Genomic DNA, 19,803 nt, shown 5'->3' with positions numbered 1-19,803 from the left:
AGAATTGTGCAAATACACGGAAGAGAAGTTTATTATTTACTGATAAGAAATAAGAATGAAATACCCAGATTTAGAAGTTCCATAAAAGAACAGGTGTGGCCACTCAGGCTGAGTTGCTGTATTTAAGAACCTACCCAGCACAGAAGATTGTCTATTTCTACTGTTATTCCACAACAATTGATACATAAGAATATGTGACCTGTTATTTAATGAAGTTTAGAAATTATTGAGACCCTGGCCTTTGACAAACCTATTTCTTTTTAAATTATTTTAAATTTGTTGCCATCTTCAGAACAAAATTTAAAGTTATATTTAAACATAGTATCTTTTTACATTTTTTCATAACTTCATGGAAAAGACACCTACATGGACCAGCAGTGTAGCTTATACATATTTTTATATAGTCATAAAGACAATCTATATACAAACTCTCGCTCTGTCTCTCTCTCCCTCCATACACAAATACACCAACATACACCGAGAAAGATTTGAAAAAAGGAAGATTTCCAGTCAGCAATAAATGTAGATATTATCTTTTCTCTAATCAAAGAAGTCAACTTAGTGATCTCAGCAAGTTCCATCGTCAGCAGCCATTTCTCCATTGTCAGTATTGCTGAATGTTCCCATCTTAATACATACAATAATCCCGCTGCAATTATCATATACAAAAATAAAGTTCAATTACTTTTTTTCCAGCTGTTTACCATCAATCCCAAAGAAAGACCTCTGGTCTAATTGTATATTAACCTTTAAAGTCCTCTGACTCAAATGTGTATATATGAATCCAAAATTTTCTAGCCTTTTTTGTAGTCCAACAAGCATAATAAAATGTCTCTTTCTATTGTTAATATTTCCAATATAAAAAGCCATTTTTTACATTCTAGACAATTTATCTGGTGATATATGCCAATGGCACATCATTTTATAAACATTCTCTTTATGATTATAACATTGTATAAATTTCAGTCCTTTCAGCCACATTTTTGCCATTGTTCCATCTGTACATTATAACCAAAACTTTTAACCCACTTCTTCATACATTCCTTAACTTCTTCTTGTTTCTAATTTCAATAAAAATTATACATTCTAGCAATTACATGTTCATTATTTGTACACTGTTCAGTTTTAAATTCAGATTTACAACATTCAAAACCATAAACAATTATCTTTCTGATAATTGTGAGAACCATTGACAACTACACCCTTCTGCTGCCAGTTCCTTTTTTGGTTTTATTTTACATTTCCCTTGATAAAATTCTGTATCATGATAAATTAGCCATTTGTATTTGGCTATTATTTTTCATCTGTAAAATGCATCTTGTGCTGATAGCTACAAAGTTATGTTTGGGCATAACCTAAGTTGGTTATATACTCCATATTCTACCTATGGCATGTCTAACATAATGATTTTTAAAATCCACGTTAAATGTAACCACAAATATCCATGCCACCTAAATCTCTAATTCCAAACATCTTCTATTTCTCAGCAGAAACTACTTTTTCATCTAAAACAAATAGCAATTGCAAAATACATTTTCAAATCTGTTAGATACAACCGTCCTCTTTCCTGTATGTGTTTTAACACCTTATATTTAACTTATGGATTTTTTCTCTGCCAAATGAACATATATATTTTCTTTTGTCATTGTTTAAGTTGCACATCAGTAGTCAAAACAGCTACTGAGACACTCCTCATGAGATGGACAGTTATATAAATTTGATTAAATATATAAATCAATTAAATAAATAAAATGTCTGTAACAAAAATATCATTCTAGGCAAGACATTCATTTTTATCATTGAAATTATCCCCAGCAATGACAATTATAGTTTTTATCATTTTGAAATAACAATTCATATTTGTCACACAGTAGTGATACTCAGACATTTTTCTTTCTTCTCAATCTTAAACCTTGGTTTATTCATCAATTCTGTTTGATGTCCTATTTTCATGGTTTTTGTTAACAAAATCTTTTGTTTCTTGTTTTTAAAACCAAATTCTTTTAGCCTTCCCATTAATGGTTTAATTCCCTTTAAGGGATCTTCCAAAACCAACAAAACATCTGCAAAAGCCCTTAGCTTCTAAGTTTCTTTCTACATCTTTACTCTCATAATCCTCTCATCTTGTCTTATATCTCCAATTCAGTATTTCAAGAACCAAAATAAACAAGAGAGGAGATATTGGGTAATCCCTGCATTGTTCCTTTTTGTATTTCACAAGTCTTTGTTAGCTCTCCATCTTATGATTTGTCTCTTCCCCATATTCTACACCCAGTTTTGACACAGTTCAAAATATAACCCACCCACTAGGTTCTACATAAAGATTTCTGCAATGAAAGTAAGATCTGATTTTATCTGTGAAGAGAAAGGCCAAATAATAAATTTGGTGGAGTGAGTAGTCTTTTTAAAAAATAAAATGCAAAACAGGACATTGTTTGTCAGAATCTTTTGGTGGAGGACAAATGCAAGGCAGTGGATTTTATCCTCTTGCTCCTTAGTGGTTGGGATTTGTTTTGTTTTGATCTGTTCATGAGACTGACTTTGCTCTTTGCAGGCTAGGGTCCATTCAAATGCGGTGCACATTCTGCACAGCATGGGAATTCACCAAGCAGATGTTTATGTTTATTTCATCTCCCGGGAGGATGTTACATTTATATGGTTTCCTGCTCATGATAAAATGGGGCAAGCAATACTGATAAGGTGGTGGTGGGGGCATTGCTACTAGGAAAAGAAAAAGTGTTTATTGTAGAGAGGTGAGAGAAAAGAAATGGAGAATGGAAATGGGCAATGAAAATACATTTCAGTTAATGGTTCCTTTACAGCAATTTGCAGCACGAAGAAGCAAAAGCTTATAGATGATGTGGAAATAAACTTTGAATGTAAAAAGAATCAGATCAATGATATTTTAACCCATAAATGAGTTTAATTGGGACAGTAATCCAAATGTTGGATTGGGAATGGAAGGGGTCAGGTTTACATTTTCATTCAGCTATGAAATTTAGTAGTTAACTTTTAACTACAGTAGTTGCCATCTCACAGCTCACTTAGCTCAAATGTAAAGAAATATGGCAGCTAATGCATTGAGATCCCAAGAATAGGAAAAAAAATGAAATTTAACAATAATTAAAAAGTGTTTAATCATCATCTCCCCCTACATACAATTTAAGATCTGAGTCTAAATTGCTCCTATTAAGGGTCAATTTTTTGTTAGTCCTCCCCCCTCTTCTTTCATTCCAATCTGAGTATGTATCAGCATATCTCTTGATGGAATTCAAGGAACATTAGATAAAGAAAGTCTCTAGATATGAGATCCTAACTTACACTGAATAGCAAGAATATGTTCTTTGGAGTATAACTGGGCTTGGGTTGCGCTTGTGGCATTCTGAGCCTTGGTGGCCCAGTGGTTAGAATGCAGTACTGCAGGCTAACTAACTGCTCACTCCAGCAGTTCGATTCTGAATGGCTCAAGGTTGATTCAGCCTTCCATCTTTCCAAGGTCGGTAAAATGAGGACCCAGATTGTTGGGGGCAATATGCTGACTCTGTAAACTGCTTAGAGAGGGCTGTAAACCACTATGAAGTGGTATATAAGTCTAAATGCTATTGCTATTGCTGAGCAAAATATGTTAAAACTGACTATATATTCATATACATTCTCTCTCTCTCTCTCTCTCTCTCTCTCTCTCTCTCTCTCTCTCTCTCTCTCTCTCTCTCTCTCTCTGTGTGTGTGTGTGTGTGTATATATATATATATATATACACACACACACATATATACACATACATACATATATACACACACACACACACATATATTAATGCATGTGTCTTACTAATGTGATCTTAAATCTATGCCACCAACTACAATGGAAATTCCACTTCACTGCTAAAAATTAAAGCATGGATAAAGCTCAGACTGCTGCAGAATTTATGGCCACCTTGTAAGAAGCTTCAGCCAACTGAACATTCAAAACTATATAAAACTGTGTTTCCCATCCCTGTTTAGCATAGTAATAATAGCAGACATAAGTAAATATATACATACAGACAAAGTGACTCAATTTCTCTCCTGCCGCAAAGATAAAGGTGCTCCTTAAACAAGGTTTTGGAGTTTGGTAGTGCTTATTAATACCAACAGAAGCATAATATTATATCTGGGCATAGTAAAGGCTCATTGCTATTACAATGATGCTACGTGTCAATAAGCAGAAATGTTGAAACTGTTACCAATATCTAATAAGGAGGAAGGAGATATTTCAAGTTCACATTCAAATCTTTGTTATATCAATATCACATATTCTTTGGTCTTAGACCTCAGGACTTCATAAATTCCAAGGAAAGACTGCAAGGAAGGTGCTTTTATAAGTGCCCCTCCTTTACTACAAGCTGATGTTCAGAATTAGTGGTGTCAGACCAGCTAGAGAAAAAATAGTTTTAACCCCTCCCAGTATCAATATGTTCTGGCCCCCATTGTCAGTAACCAATCTTGTTTCTAAATGCAAAGCAGCATTAAGCTCATATTCCTGAAAACTGAAAATATTTTGCCAAATTTAAAGTGAAAAATCTTTAATAGACTATAATATTTAAAGTGGGAAGTAAAGCAGCACATAGCGGTTATGTCCTTGTTTTGACTTTGAAAACACTCTGTCCCTGGATATTTGGATAGCAGAACTCTGTTGCCTTACTTTGTGTTTGTTGACCTGAAAATAATTTGAAGCTATTCAAATAATATCATTTGATTGTTGAGATTGTCATCTCAATCTGATTCTTATATATTTGACATCTTTGTGTACTGGGTCCCTTTCCAAAGATTGGAAGTTTTGTTTTTTTTTATAATTAGTAGTATGTAGACAGGGTCATCCAAATATCAAATGATTTTATCAAAATGATGAAGTAAGCACAAGATCCATTCTTCTGTGGAGTTTGGTGGCACAATAGCTAGTTAGTACTGCAGGCTAATTCTGTCGAGGGTCCTCCATTGCATAGAAGTACTCTGTCTGTCTCTGTCTTCCTGTCTTTTTGTCCATCTGTTGGTCTTCAGTCTGAAGGTGTAGCAGAGATATGTGTGGCAGTTTGACACAGCAAGGTAGAACATAGTTGCTAAGGTAGAACATAGTTTTAGTTCTTCAGTGAATTATATAAATAGGTATCTATAGGTCATGGCAGGCTGCAGATGATGACACATGACCTGAGGACTTAAATGATGGGATTTATGCACATAACTGTACCATATTACAATATACACATATATTGTGTATTACAATATACATGTCCTAATGTTGATTTGATCATGACTTGCTACAGACACCTATAGGTATGTGAAGAGTTTTTGTGAAAAACTCCTTTGTTATATTTAATGTCAGCTGACTGTTCATTTGATATGTGCTACTCCACATGTACATCTATAAATCCCTCTTTATCCTAAAATACTAAATTAGATTAAAATGTGTTTGGATAGCAGCATATTGTTGCAACTTATCTACTGAAATGTAAACATGAGGCCATCACATGAAGCCATAATATAGTGATTTGTTTGAGCACAGCATGTTTTGTGAGCACAATTGTCCAGGTTTAGGCCCTTCCTATGCTATTTGAATCCATTCAGTTTGTAAAGATAGTTTCTTTGAGTGGATCTCTTAAGTAACAGTATGTGAAACCTTTTCCACTGCTTCAACCTATCATCCTCCTCCTCCTCCTCCTCCTTTCATTCTGAATAAATCTTTTTTGCTCTCTGAAAACTTAAGAAGGAAATAAGAGATGGTTCAAACATAACGTTTGGTGAAAATAAGTGGCTGTCAGTTCTGGGAATTATTAGCAAAGCTGGATTTGGCAGCAAGATGGTAACCTAACTCTATTCGTAATGTGCACCACATGGGCTAACACAGATGCTCCAGATAAGGTTGTCTCTCTCCAGAAGACGGGATGAAAGAAACAAAGGGAGAAAGGCCACTGATGATTTGCATATATTAATTTGCTTATATGCATGCAAAACTGAGCACCACTAATAGGGGCAAAAGGGGAGAGCAAGTAGCTAGCCATGTGTGAGGGAAAGTGCCTGGTCCAGTTTTGTAATAAAAAGAACAATGCTTTTGAAATGCTCCAAATACATCTTAACACAAGTCCTGTTAATTTGAAGCCAATCTCTTTATATTGGAGATCTGATCTGGGCAACCCCCAGAAAGCCTTGGAGCCACATAGAGTCTCCAACCTTTTTAGTGGCTTCCAGAACTATTTTCAAGTGAGCTGCTGGGTTTCACTTTCCTACCATTTGGAGACAGAATATTGTGTTCCAAATATAGTGTCCAAATGTAAGCTTATAGTATAAAACAACAGCAGTGCCCTTGACTCTTCCCTAGCCCACAAAGATAATGCCACTCCATTTATATTTTATTATCAGTCTACTTACATGGTTCGCACCCCAATTTATGCATACTATTAAACAGGGCTTTTTTTCTCATAGAACACCCAGAATGGAGTTCCGGCACCTTTTTTGGATGGAACCTTGTAGGGTAGGCAAGGCGGGTTGTATGACGTGTGTGACTTCCGGTACTTTTTTTTTTTTTTTTAGAAAAAAAGCACTGCTATTAAAACTCTTATAGCTTGTAACTGGGCTGGAACAGTGCATCATATAGCAACACTTTTTCAACCTAAGTACCTCAAATAGACTAACTTATAGAATGCATCCAAAATCCAGGACCCATGACTCCCAGGAAATTGAAATTTGGCAAATGTCATAACACATTTTATGACCTAAAAGTATCATAAAACATTTTATGCCATAATATCAAATGACATAAAACATTTCCTGTGGTCAACTCCTGATGTTTGACTGTGTGTATAGTTCAACATGGGCTACTTTCAAGATAGATATATCCATCTCTGAATATCTCCCTCAATGTTAAAGAACTTTTCCAGTACATTAGAAGCTGTGCCATGCTGAAGGCATTGAGGAATCTGATAATGCAATATAATCTGAAATGATGACTCATCCTGTAACGGTTTGGGATCACGAGGTTATCTAGTAATCGTTAAATGTGGCTCCAATCACTGAAATGGTGTTACCCAGTCATAAAATACTGCCTGAACCTTTCTCTTAGGGAGATGGGTGATTAAGAAGTATGAAATAATGAATGAATGAATGAATGAATGAATGAATGAATGAATGAATGAATGGTGGGCAGGAGCAGAATTACCTAAGGGAAATAAAAAATTAGAATTAAACCAGGGATTAAGATTGATCTTGGTATATTCTATTAACTTTAAGATATGTGGACTTGAACTCCCAGAATTTCCAAGTCAGCATGCTTGGAGTTGAAGTTCACACAGCTTAAATTTGTCAAGGTTCTGACAGGCAAAGGCCCTTCCCCCCACTCTGAATACTTGGCTTGAATCAATTTGTTCCTGTTCCTGCTCCGATTTGTCATTTAACTGAAAGAAGAGCCCCTGATAGAAAGCAGCACAATTTTTCTACAGCTATCGGTATCAACAATTTGAAAACTCTTTTTATAAAGATACAGTTTTGGCTCATTTGTATTCAGAGTATGAAGCTGCATGATGATCTGTATATTTTTTAAATGATGATTTGAGAACATAATTTCACATGAGCAAACTGCTTCTCCTTAAGCTGATATGTTGTGACTTAAGAAAATTTGAAATACCTGTTAGGGGTCAGTTCTTGCTGAGCAAGACTTTATATTTATTGGTTAGAGATTGAGTCTGCAACTCAGTAGTCTCTGATCTGGAATTTCCGACAGAAAAACAGATTCCAGCAGAGAACAGGGAAGGAGAAGCAAAAACGTCTGTCAATAAACTAAGCAGTGTGTGTATATGGATGTGTGTGAGAGAGTAATCTGACAGTGAAATTTGGCATTGCCTGTATTTTAACCCCCAATCCTTTTGAACACTGTAATTAGTTGCCATTTTGGCATTTTTATCTTCAAAGAACCTGGACTCGAGATCTTAAGTGAGAAAGACTATACAAGTGAGAAAATTAAGTTATAATAATAACATTTAAAAATAATATACCTGATTCACTGTCTACAAATAGTAATATGTTTTAAGCATGAAATGTGTCAAATAAGAAAAAAAATCTAGTGTTAAATTTGGCTGGCACTATCTTTGATTCTCCAAACATAACTTGGTAACAAATGCAAGGACTTTTGATTTTGGAAATATGCTACTTTTCTGGAAACTATATGTCACCTGGTACTGTGGAGTGATGGTGAATGATGCAGATCCCAACACTTCCTCCGGCACAAGTGGAATTGGTGATTCACAATTCAACCTATTCTTATTCATTAATAATCCTAGGGCTAAGGAACAGGAGAAGCCTCCTGAATCCAAGCGTCTGATGGTGGTGATGAGTCAAAGAAATCAGTAGCCAACCATGCAGCACTCTGGGCACATGATGGACTTAAGGACAATCAGGTTTGAACTAGGGGACTCATACTGCCTTGCCTGCCACTATAGTGAGGTGTGGGTCAGCAGTGAAAAGAAATAAAGCATCTTAATCTCAGGATTAAGTATTTGCTTAAGTATCATCCATGCCTCTTTCTCGTTGCTTGAGAATAAAGCCAGCATTTGATGGCAAAGTCCCTGCTCTCAAAGAGCACAATGCCTGTGCAGTTATTGGGGAACTGGTGGCAGAGTAATCCAAATGCATCAAACCTGATGTTAGTGTGGCATTAAATGATGCTTTTTAATGGAAGGATGCTGGACTTAATGACTCTTCCATTCATGGTTATCAGATTATATGATTTGAACATGAAAGAGAAAATTATCTGTGATGATGGGCTGCATTGTAGAGAAAGTTCTTGCTTGTGCAAGTGGCTCATATGGAATAAAAGTGATTTGTCTCCATCCAGGTGGAACGTATATATGTTTCCAGCAGCAAAGGATACAGTTTGATGAGTCCAACTGTGCCAAACTTTGGAGAAGTTTGCTTAATTACATTGCCAGGAAAAGAGGTGCAAAATGTTGGTTTGGTTGAATTGCTGATGCGTCTCCCTGTTTACTCTCTTAATAGGTTTGCAGTGCATTTTCTGCAAATGCATGTTGGCTTGGGCTGCTGAGTTGTTTCCTTCTCTTCTGTTGAAGATGGGGTTTTTTTTGAGCAAAGAACCTGTGTGTCCAAGATAACTTTCATTTTTGTCCTGTTGAAGTTTTAAAATGTAAATGGGGTTTGTTTGTGCTAGTTGTTTCAGCCTGGGACAGCACTACTTGTGGGGTTTTTTTGCTACAATGATCTATTTATTCTTACAAGAACCAAACAGCATGTTTTTCAGTGAAAGACCGACTTCAAATTAAAAAAGAACTACAATCTACTACTTGAACTTGTACATTGATATTACGTGCTGCCACACAAGCTGCAGAAAAATTGGATAAATCTGATATGTTTTAATTTCATTTTTCTGAAATTTTCTGGAAGTCAATCTTTAGAGTCAGGCTAGGAGCTGCTAACTGAAAAAAATGGTGATGAAATGATAGCTATGTACCTAACTGAACCTAAACATTGTAGAAATATGCCCTGGGAACATTTTCTTTTCCTGTTATTGGCCTATGATATTGTCTTAATTTCATCTCCTACTTCTAAGTAAGACTTGGTGAAGTTGTCCTATGTTCCTCTGGTGTTGAATTAATATTCTCCACTAAACATTCAGTCATATATGTAAATTGTGTAAACTATGTTATGCTTTAGAATGTCACATACATTCTCTTGTGATCCCTGGTCAACCTCTGCAGTCACTCTTCTGTTGGCTATCTAATGGGCTGGGTTGTTTACTGATATTTTATTAGAACTATACAATAGTGTTAGACTTTTCAGTTGCCAGTTTTACTGGCAGTGCTCTAATTCTGGCCCTTACCAATTGTCCATTTTCAGGCTAAGCATGCTCATGGAAATGAAGTCGCCAGCAGCATAAACACAAGTTGCATTCACCCTTCAGCAAGGGCTACAGGAATAGACAGCTAGCCTGCAATGAATCCAAATCAAGGCATTCATAAGGTTAATTGTCAGTTTCTGAATACAGAGGCTTTAAGTCTTGACGGTAAAGAATCTAGGGTGAGGTATTAGTTGGCAGCCATTTTGACTTTATACGATCACATTTCTGGATGGAAACAATTAAGGCCAACAACACGCTTATCTGACAAGAAAGTTTGCTGAAATCTCTGTTCTGTTCTCTAAGGTGTGTGACACAGTTTGGGACTGGGTAGTTGCTTGAGTTTAGAACCTTTGACATTTTGCTTTAAGCTCAGGTGCTCTGTGGATTGCTTGTGGAGTCAGCCCTGGAGACTTGATTGCTTGCCAATTCCTATGGCTGACATTCATTCATCACATCTGAAGCAGGCTTTTTGGCATTGGGATATTTTGAGTCCACAATGGGTATGGAACTATTTCTCCCCCAGGGCCAAGGGTTCAACTTTTTGAGAAAACATTGAATCAGCTAGACATGGGCAATGTTTCACACAACCATGCTTCTGACCATGATCTTTCTAACTATAAAGTATTGGAGATGGCCAAATTGATGGCTGAGGTCCAGAACACACACTACTTCATCTTCTGGCTTACCCTGGACAACAATAGGCAATGGAGGATGCATAGGCGGAAGCTTGTGGAGACAAAGTTGAGTCTCTTGTGACTTTATAATTTGGTCTATCTTATAATTTTATGCATGTATTAGTATTAGTTCAATAACTTATATTAATTTAACCTCTGAATTTATTTCTGTCTCCTGTCTCTGTTTGATATGAGGTCAGACGCAATGGGCTTAATTCCTTCTGTACATTCCAGACTAACTCCCTTAGGCATATATCCTCCCTGAATTGTGACTGACTTTGATTTAGAAACTGCATGTCTTCACAACTGTAATCCCTTCAAGGAAGCAGATAATGAATGCATTTAGAGCTTCCCCTGTTTGAGGTGGGATGAGGGTCAATCTGTTAAAATAACAACAAAAGCAATTAGCAAGGCATTTGTGTTTTTGATAAGTTAAATGCCCCATATTACAAAATGTTTGTTCCCACAAAGGAACACCTAAAATTCCTTGGGCAACCCCAAATACATTCCTTATCTAGTTTAACAGGGGTTACAGGAAAATAGGGTTTGCCTGTAAAGAGTCCGTAAGTCCACATATGGTTCAAAGATTCAAAGTACTGATGAGATCATAGATTGTTCTGGAATCAGTGGACAGAATTTGCAGATTATCTATCTATCTATCTATCTATCTATCTATCTATCTATCTATCTATCTATCTATCTATCTATCTATCTATCTGTCACTAAGGGCCATCATATTTTCTGCAAGGGAAGCCATGGGTCTTAGTTGTCACTGAACCAGGCATAAAGATATGGTGATTCTGTTTGTTTGCATTTATTGTATTAAATAATGTGTCTTTTTTATTTGGTTAAGTGTGCCTCCTCATAGTTCTTCTGAGATTTGTGGTTTTCAAGAGCATATGCTCTATTTCCATGCTCACTCTTTCCCTTGTCTTGTTTAGACATCTATTTATGAGATAAATAATATAGTGAATTTCTTATTGGCTAGTGTGCCATCTATAAATAAGCAAGACACAGCCATTTGGATGCTTCAGAGCCAGTTGAACAATGCTGCCTTGCCAACAGATTTTCTAGTAGTGAATTTAGGCTTTCAAGATTTGGAATTCAGGATTCACTAATGGGTCACACCCAGCAAGAGTCAGTCCAAAGGGGCATTTCTTGGACTGGCCCATTGGTGTTATTGCTTATTAATCCAGGGACAAAGTAGCCCTCACTAAGAAGATCTGAGCTTCCCCATTGTGTTAAGTACTCCAAATTTTTTACTGCAGGAGAATACAACATTGGGTACCCTACTGGCCTTACAAGAAAGAACAACAATTCTGGAAAACAACAAGTTTTGGAAGTGTGCTGAGCACTTTCTAGTAGTAACAGGCTGTTGCCCTAATCACATATTGTGCTCTATATGCTTCAGATCACTTATGTACCCCCCAAAAAGCACAAATGTGTTTTCCCTATCTGAAATACCAAATTCAGATATTACATGAATATTCTCATGGCCCAGGCATTCATTAATATGGGAATATGAGGGCTACTATGAAGGAACAGTTTGCCAAAAGGTAATAGTAATATACTACATGCATCCCATGCCTCAATTTGTTTTTAGTTGGAGGCCTTTCCCATAGACTTTGCTATAGACTCTTAAATCCATTCATCTTGCTTCTCAAACACTGTCATACACAGCAGTCTGAAGGCTTTTAATTAAAAAAAATCTTGGCCCTTGGCTTTATCTGCAGAAGGCATTAGCAGGTTGATTCTACCTCCCCCCTTTGGTCCATGAATCAATAAGGCAGAGTTTGGCATACCTCTCTCCCTGTATATTTCATCCCTAGCCAATGTCTACACAGTGCCCTTTTCTAATTAAAAACTGGACACTTTCCCTGTGCCCATTAATATTACCCTGCATAAATCTGTCCTCTGTCCTCACAGCTGCCACATGCGATCTGTGCTATACCTTGCAAATGAAGTTGGCTTGTGCTGAAAATCAACAGCCATGTGGAGCAAAACTGTTTTTCTGGATGTATGGCCAGATTTTTGTTTTGAGTATATATGAATATATAGGCAAAGGCGTAGGTTTCGGCTGATGCATTCTCTTTTTTTAGACAGTAATTGGAGTTTATTTCATTTTGTTAGGAGATTCTTTTTTAAAGAAAAAAAATTGATTTATTTGAACTGAGAATTAAAATAGCATCTAACATTTTTATTACTTTTAAAGATCGTTTCTAAAAATATATTAGAAGATGACATCTTGAATAGCCAAATGGACCTGGCAGAGCCTTGAAAGAATTTCTTGGCTTCAGCTATGAAGATTCTGGTAAGAGAAAATCCTCTGATTTGCCAAAATCCTTTCAGAAGGTATTAAGTTTATTAGCCATGTAAAACTGGGTGAAGCTATTATACCATATTTTACTCCTCTGGAAGAAAATGAATTTTACATACATGCTCTGCAAATATGTGAAAAGCTTTGTTCATGAAACAAAACTGGAAACACTGAATATGCAGTTTAAGGAATAACTTTATATGTGGAGAGCCCTGTCTCCCCACATTAACTACTTTTCACAGTCTAAAAAAGTGTTTTTCAACCTGAGCAACTTTAAGATATTCCAGTACAGATGACCATAGGAGACCAAAATGAATTACATTAGGTAGTAGAATGAATAAAAAATGCTGTATTTGTAACCTCAGCCTATATAATTATTGATAAATGGATTCAGACTGATTAAACCTGAATACATCCTCTTTGGGAATGTAAAATCTGTCGAAATATCTCTAGTTTTTAAAAGACTGGCTGGAACAGTGCTGGAGAGTACATTGACCCCAGGAGCAACAGCAGCATTTTGGTATAGCAATAGCAGTAGCACTTAGACTTATATACCACTTCATAGTGCTTTACAGCCCTCTCTAAATGGTTTACAGAGTCAGCATGTTCCCCAAACAATTTGGGTCCTCATTTTACCTACCTCGGAAGGATAGAAGGCTGAGTCAACCTTAGGCCGATGAGAATCAAACTGCTGAACTGCTGGCAGCCGGCAGTCAGCAGAAGTAGCCTGCAGTACTGCATTCTGAGCACTGCGCCACCAGGGCTCCACAAGAAGAGATGCCCTTTTCAGTGATAGCCATCAGCAGGGACAGGGACATGTTTCTGTATCATGATAGCAGAAAGATGCTTCATTTGAGCTGCCTCCTGACTGGCAAAAGGATAGGGACAGAGCCTATGCAGTGGCAAGTGAGGATATGTGTGTGTGGATGTATGTGTGTATACACACAAGTGCATACATATAGATACACATATGAACATACACACAGACATACACACAACAGAAAGGTGCTGCTGCCTACGAGATAGCCATGCATTTGGATGATGCTATAGAAGCTTTCATTTATGGATGAATTTGCTTCAGTTTCATTAAACCAATCATGGTTCACAAAAGGTATGTTCCTCTTTAAATATTGCTTCAGCCCCACTTAGCTCTCATTCATTCTTTCGATATATTTCTTAATTTGGGTTTGGGAAAAAACAGTTCCTAAAGTGATGAGCACTGCTTCAGCCTCAGCAGCAATATCTCATGGCTATATGTTTTGAGTTGAGCTGAGGAAGCAATAGTAAACTAATTAAATTATGAGGGGATGCTTTCTGAGCTTGGTTGTTTTCTTGCAGACTTTTCATTACCTGAATTAGGTAACACCGTCAGTGCTACCAGTGCTACCACTGATGGTGTTACCTAGTTTAGATAATGAAACATCTGCAAGAAAACAACCAGGCTCAGAGAGCATCAAGGATCCCTCATTTCAACCCTGAGCTACAAATATTCTCCTTTATTAATAAAATTATGTTCTGCATTGTCTAACTCTCACTCATTTTTTAGATATATTTTGAAGCTAGGGTATTTTGGGGTAATTGAAGCTACTGCAGGTCTCTGTTAGTGAACTTTTATTCTGCAACAGCTCTCCCTTTAGTGCTTCATATACAGAACGTGCTAGGAAGGGGGAAGGTAGAGTGCAAATAAATCCCATTCCATATTGCACACAGTACAAGACTTTGGGTGAAACAATATTGGCTCAGGAAAATCCTCATTTGGAAAGCTGATGCACCCTTGCACAACCACAGTTCATTCTGAAAACATTAACAATAACATCAAATCATATTTAGGACCTTGATATAAGTGTTGGCAATACTCTACTTTGTTTTTACAGCTTCTCATTTAAACTACTTTGGTATACTAAACTTAAAATATGAAAAATTGTAGTTTTTTCTATAAGAAAAAAAGAAGCTGCAAATTTTCCAGTTAACTGAAAATTAGAGCAGTTGTGATAGTACAGTGCATATATTGAAGAAGCAGATTTTTATGGAAGCAAGTGTCCAACCGGTCATTAGCACTGGTTTAACACCTACAACTGCACAATCTTCCTCTTTCCTGGAATGCCACTTGTGACTCTTTGGTTTTCAGGATTTTACTGCCATGGACAGATTTACAGTAGCATTAATAAACAGCATTTTTTTCCAACAACTAGTCACTTGAGTAAAACAATGCATAATACAAAATGATGCAATTCCTAAATGGATTTTTTTGGGGGGGAAAATGGCAGCTACCAGCTAGGAATAACATGAAAAATCTAATTTGGTCATAACAAGTATGCTGCTCCCAATTTTGTGGCATTTTATCCCTCTGAATGAACACTCACACTTACCTTTCCATTTGAACTCATAATGCATGTGACAATATGGATTTTTCTTATCCATGCAAGTGGTGAACAATTACATGACAAGGGGAACTGAAATACGATAGTGTCATGCAATACATTTACATTATTTTGGGTGATGTCAGAAAGGGAGAGAAGTAGAATGGGGAATATACTGTTTGGGATGGAAACCAATGGAGAGCTGCTTTCTTCTTTAAGAACTTGCCTATCAGCCAAGATGTTAGAAGTCTTTTTCTAAAAAACCCTTGAATTCAATATGTGGGTTACTGAAGAAAGGGCTTTTTTAGTGATGGTACTAAATTGAGAAACTTTCATTTTGGATCATTTTACATAGTGCCTTTTTGTTTTACTGAATGTAGATATGAAGCATCATCTATCTTAGTCTCTTATATAGAAATTTCTCATACTCAATCATTTCGTTTCATCCTATTTTAAATTTTAGTTCTTAAATATTTTAATATACTGAAAATTCACTTTACTATTTATTTACATTGTTCTCTTTATTTTAAAATTAACTTGTATGGGTTTGGATATAAAATTATATAAATTTAAGTCATCCTCTGCTAAATTACTTTAAGAAATATTGTGAAAAATAAGCTGCAGTATAATCAAATAATTAATTCAGCAATTGCCCAAATATTTGTACTTTATTGTTTAGGTTAATACCTCTTTTGGTTTTTTTTTTGAAGGATGCATTTCTAAAAGTGGAGAGTACAAAGAGGAATAATTTAAAGCATATTTTCAATCTGAACAGTGATAGCTTTTGAAAAGTGAATGGAAGCACGCGGTCTGCATAAGAAGTACTAGAAACTGTCTGAGTTCTGACCTAGACAGTCACCATGGCAGGTGGATCAATTTGTGTGGATCATGCATCTGGTTAAACAAAATGACACCTCATTCCAATGCTTTCACCTTAAAGATTTGCTGAGATAATACCAGAGTGCCAAACAAACATAGAATATGTTGTTGTTACAGGTGGTAAAACCAATGCATCAAGGACTCACTGGAGTCCTGGTAGTGTTGTCTATTGGCCTGTGACTTGCTTAAAAGATGCCAGTGCATCATTGATGCTTGCAACTCCTTTGTAATCTTAATCTCTTTGTTTCTTTTATGTTACACTGGCCCCCCAAGGTTAAAGAAAGAGATTTAGACCTTAAACACAAAAACCAACCCTTCAAGCTTGGGAATTTTCTTTGCCTTTAAATGTGAGTGATCAATGCCCATTTTCTTTAGAAAATAAAACTCTTTTGAACCTTGAAAGCCTTCTACTGTTGAGCTATGTCTAAGTGCCACATGGGGAAATGGGCTGAAAACAGCCCATTTTTTCCTTTAGCGCTTACATTGGAGGTCTTGAAGTTCAGTCCAGAGCAATCAATTTAATTGGTGCAAGCTCTGGTGACAGATTATGCCAGTTTACACTCAAGTATAGCACAAATTTAAATGCTGGGGGAAAAAAGCAAAAGATACACTCTTTGGTCTCTACTTAAAGAGGGCAGCAGTATTGGAAAAAGAGCACATTTAATTTATCACTGTCAGAGCAGGTGCAAAGTTTAATTCTAACTAAAAGCATTAAACAATTAACCCAGACAGTCAGACTCTTCTAAAAATGCTCAGTTGCAAGTAACATACGGTCCAGCTTGCCAATGGAATTAATAATAATTTTATAAGTCCAGATTTCTCTTTGATACAAGCAACTACCTTCCTTCACTTTTTTTAAAAAAATATTGCGTTAACTGGACAAATTACTGGGAAAACCTGAATCCTAGCTCTTCGGTCATGGCTGAAATACATTCTTAAATGGCAAAGTCCTCTCAACTGTCAACTAAATAACAAAATTGATGTTCAACTTCATATTGTCATGTCCTCCCAACTTCTGAGAGGTGAAAAGTTACAAAGCAACACAATGCATTTTTTTTCCATTGGACAAAAGAACTCTGGGGATATATGGTGGCAACTGGACTATTTGCTTGTTGATTTGCAAAGATAACTGGGACAAATCAGTTGCTACATAATCACTCAATAAAATTGCTAATTTGGTTTTAGAGTTGAGCAAGGATAAGAAGGGAAGAGAGAGAACACGAGCTTGCTTCTCTTTAAACTCTCATATCTTCTTGTTTTTTTCCCCTCTGAATTCAAATGGCCAACTCACTCAATATGGTTTCTCTTTTTCTCCTTAACATTGAACAAGTTCATCCTTTGAGACCACCATTATTTCTGTGTCATATCCTGGATCTACTGAAGAAATTACAGGTAATCATTTCAGATGATTTGTAATCAATCAGCTTCACACAAATGGTCACCCAGCAACATTTCTTAACTATATGATGCCAGTGAGATTTTGTTTTTGCAACCCAGTCTTCCTTTCCTCCTGTTGTACTTCTCTGAAGATGTAAGGTATCTAAGTTATCTTTGATGTGAGGATAGGAGAGTTATAAAACTTTCCCATTTCCATGGTAAAATGTTAAAGGAAGATAGATAATGGGGATGAAATTAATGGGAAGATTTTCACAGTCCAATGAATTCTATGCTGTCCAGCAATGTGTGTAATTCAAACAATGTATAATAGATACATTTATCAGTGTTCATTTATCAGGTATGTAGAGACCTAAGTGCTGCTTATCTGTCTCCCTTATTTTCCTTTAGTTTGCTGTTTATTTATTTTTTTGTAATTTCATAGTTATCTCTAAAAAATCTCTCTAAATTGGTGATATTAGTAGAAGCCCAGTTCTGCAATATAACTTAGTGGCACTAATGCAATTTGCCACAGAGTCACTTCCTCTGCCAATTCAACTAACAGGGCTTGTCTTTCCTGGATTGCTTACACATCAGTTCTATAGTCTTAGCTTCAGTTGAATGAATTACTCTGAGACTTATCAAGAAAAATGTTTGAGATGTTTTTCTAGGCAAACCTGAGATTGGTGAAGGTTTGGGGGTTTCACAGAACTCAAATCAGAATGCAAAGCTTAATCAAGTTAAGAACTGTTCCATATATTAAGCTAAATAAGACCCTTGAGATATTTCATGGAACTAACAGCATATCTGAGATAACAGTCCAGATTGTGAAAACATAATTGTGGGAAAGTATTAATGACCATCCACCTTAGCCTTTTCCATCCCTATGACATTCTCTCAAAAGATAAAATATTAACAATAATTCATTCACAGATCTCCTAACATCATATCTGGTTGAGTTCTGTGGAAATACATTTCTGAACTACATCATTTTAAATATTCTCCCCCCATTCATACTCTAATATACAGATTTAATAGCCCTTCACCCTAACTAAATTAAAATATTTATGTAAGGTTATATATTGGGCTATGTTTATAATTTATGTTGTGTTAGAATGACCTTGGCTAGAAACGTTGACAGTGCTCTGGGTCTAGTCATTCTTTTAATCTGAAATAATGCTGTGAAATATTAGACTGTGGAAATTAAAAGTCTATCTTATATGACTCAGATGATAAGTTGGTGATAACCAACAAGCCACACACCAAAAAAGAGCAATTATATCATACTTGGAATACTGTGTACAATTTTGGTCACCAAAATACCAAAAAAAATTGTATTTTTTATTTTTGTATATATAAAAAAATGGTGAGGAGTCTGGAGACTAAACCATATAATGAATGATTGAGGGAATTGGGTATGTCTAGTCTAACAAAGAGAAGGATTAGGTGTGATATGGTAGCAATCTTCTAGTACTTGAGGGGCTGTCACAGAGATTAGGGTGTTGATCTATTCTCCAAAGACCCTGAGGGCAACACAAGAATCAATGAGTGGAAGATCATTAAAGAGAGATCCAACTTAGAATTGACAAATTTCCTGGCAGTGAGAACAATTAACCAGTGGAAAAGCTTACTTTCGAAAGTTGTGGGTGCTTCATCATTGGAGGTTTTCAAGAAGAGACTGGACAGCCAATTGTCCAGAATGGTATAGTTTCCTGCTTGAGCAGGGGGTTGGAGTAGAAGACCTCCAAGTACCTAGAAACACTATTATTATATGTTCTGTGTTCTATCAATGTAACCCAATTGCAGCTGTTTTTCATGATCTTGAAGCAAGTGGCAAAATATCCATTGACTTGGAAAAGTGGGAAGAAAATGCCTGGGATTGAAATTCTGGAACTTAGTCATACATTGAAGTTTTGACTGGTATGAACTGCATGTATGTATTGTGCTGCAAGAAAGCAACATATGGTGAGTCTACAACAGTTTCTGCAGGAGGGCAGAATAGGTAAGATGACCATCAAAGCAGCATGACCAAAGCCCCATTTCTTTCTATGTTGGTACGTCATTAAAATATGTACACAAAAGGTGGAACTTGGATTGTGCTGCTGTGAACTCCTCCTTGCCTGTTTAACACTCCCTGTGGATACCACTGTGAGCTCTGAAGCTACTGTGGTTATTGAATGCAAGACTGAGATCTTGGACAGACACAATTTACTGCTGTTTTTGGTGTGAAATCTGACAGCCCAAAGCAAAGAAAAATGCAAAGGAACCCCAAGACAGATATCACAATGAATGTGTATATGATACTGTGCTCTGACAGCTG

This window comes from Protobothrops mucrosquamatus, unplaced genomic scaffold (assembly GCF_001527695.2).
Source record: "Protobothrops mucrosquamatus isolate PMUCROS unplaced genomic scaffold, P.Mucros_1.0 scaffold92, whole genome shotgun sequence".
NCBI classification, from domain to species: Eukaryota; Metazoa; Chordata; class Lepidosauria; order Squamata; family Viperidae; genus Protobothrops; species Protobothrops mucrosquamatus.
The sequence above is the reverse complement of the archived record's forward strand: the minus strand, read 5'-3'. Positions refer to the sequence as shown.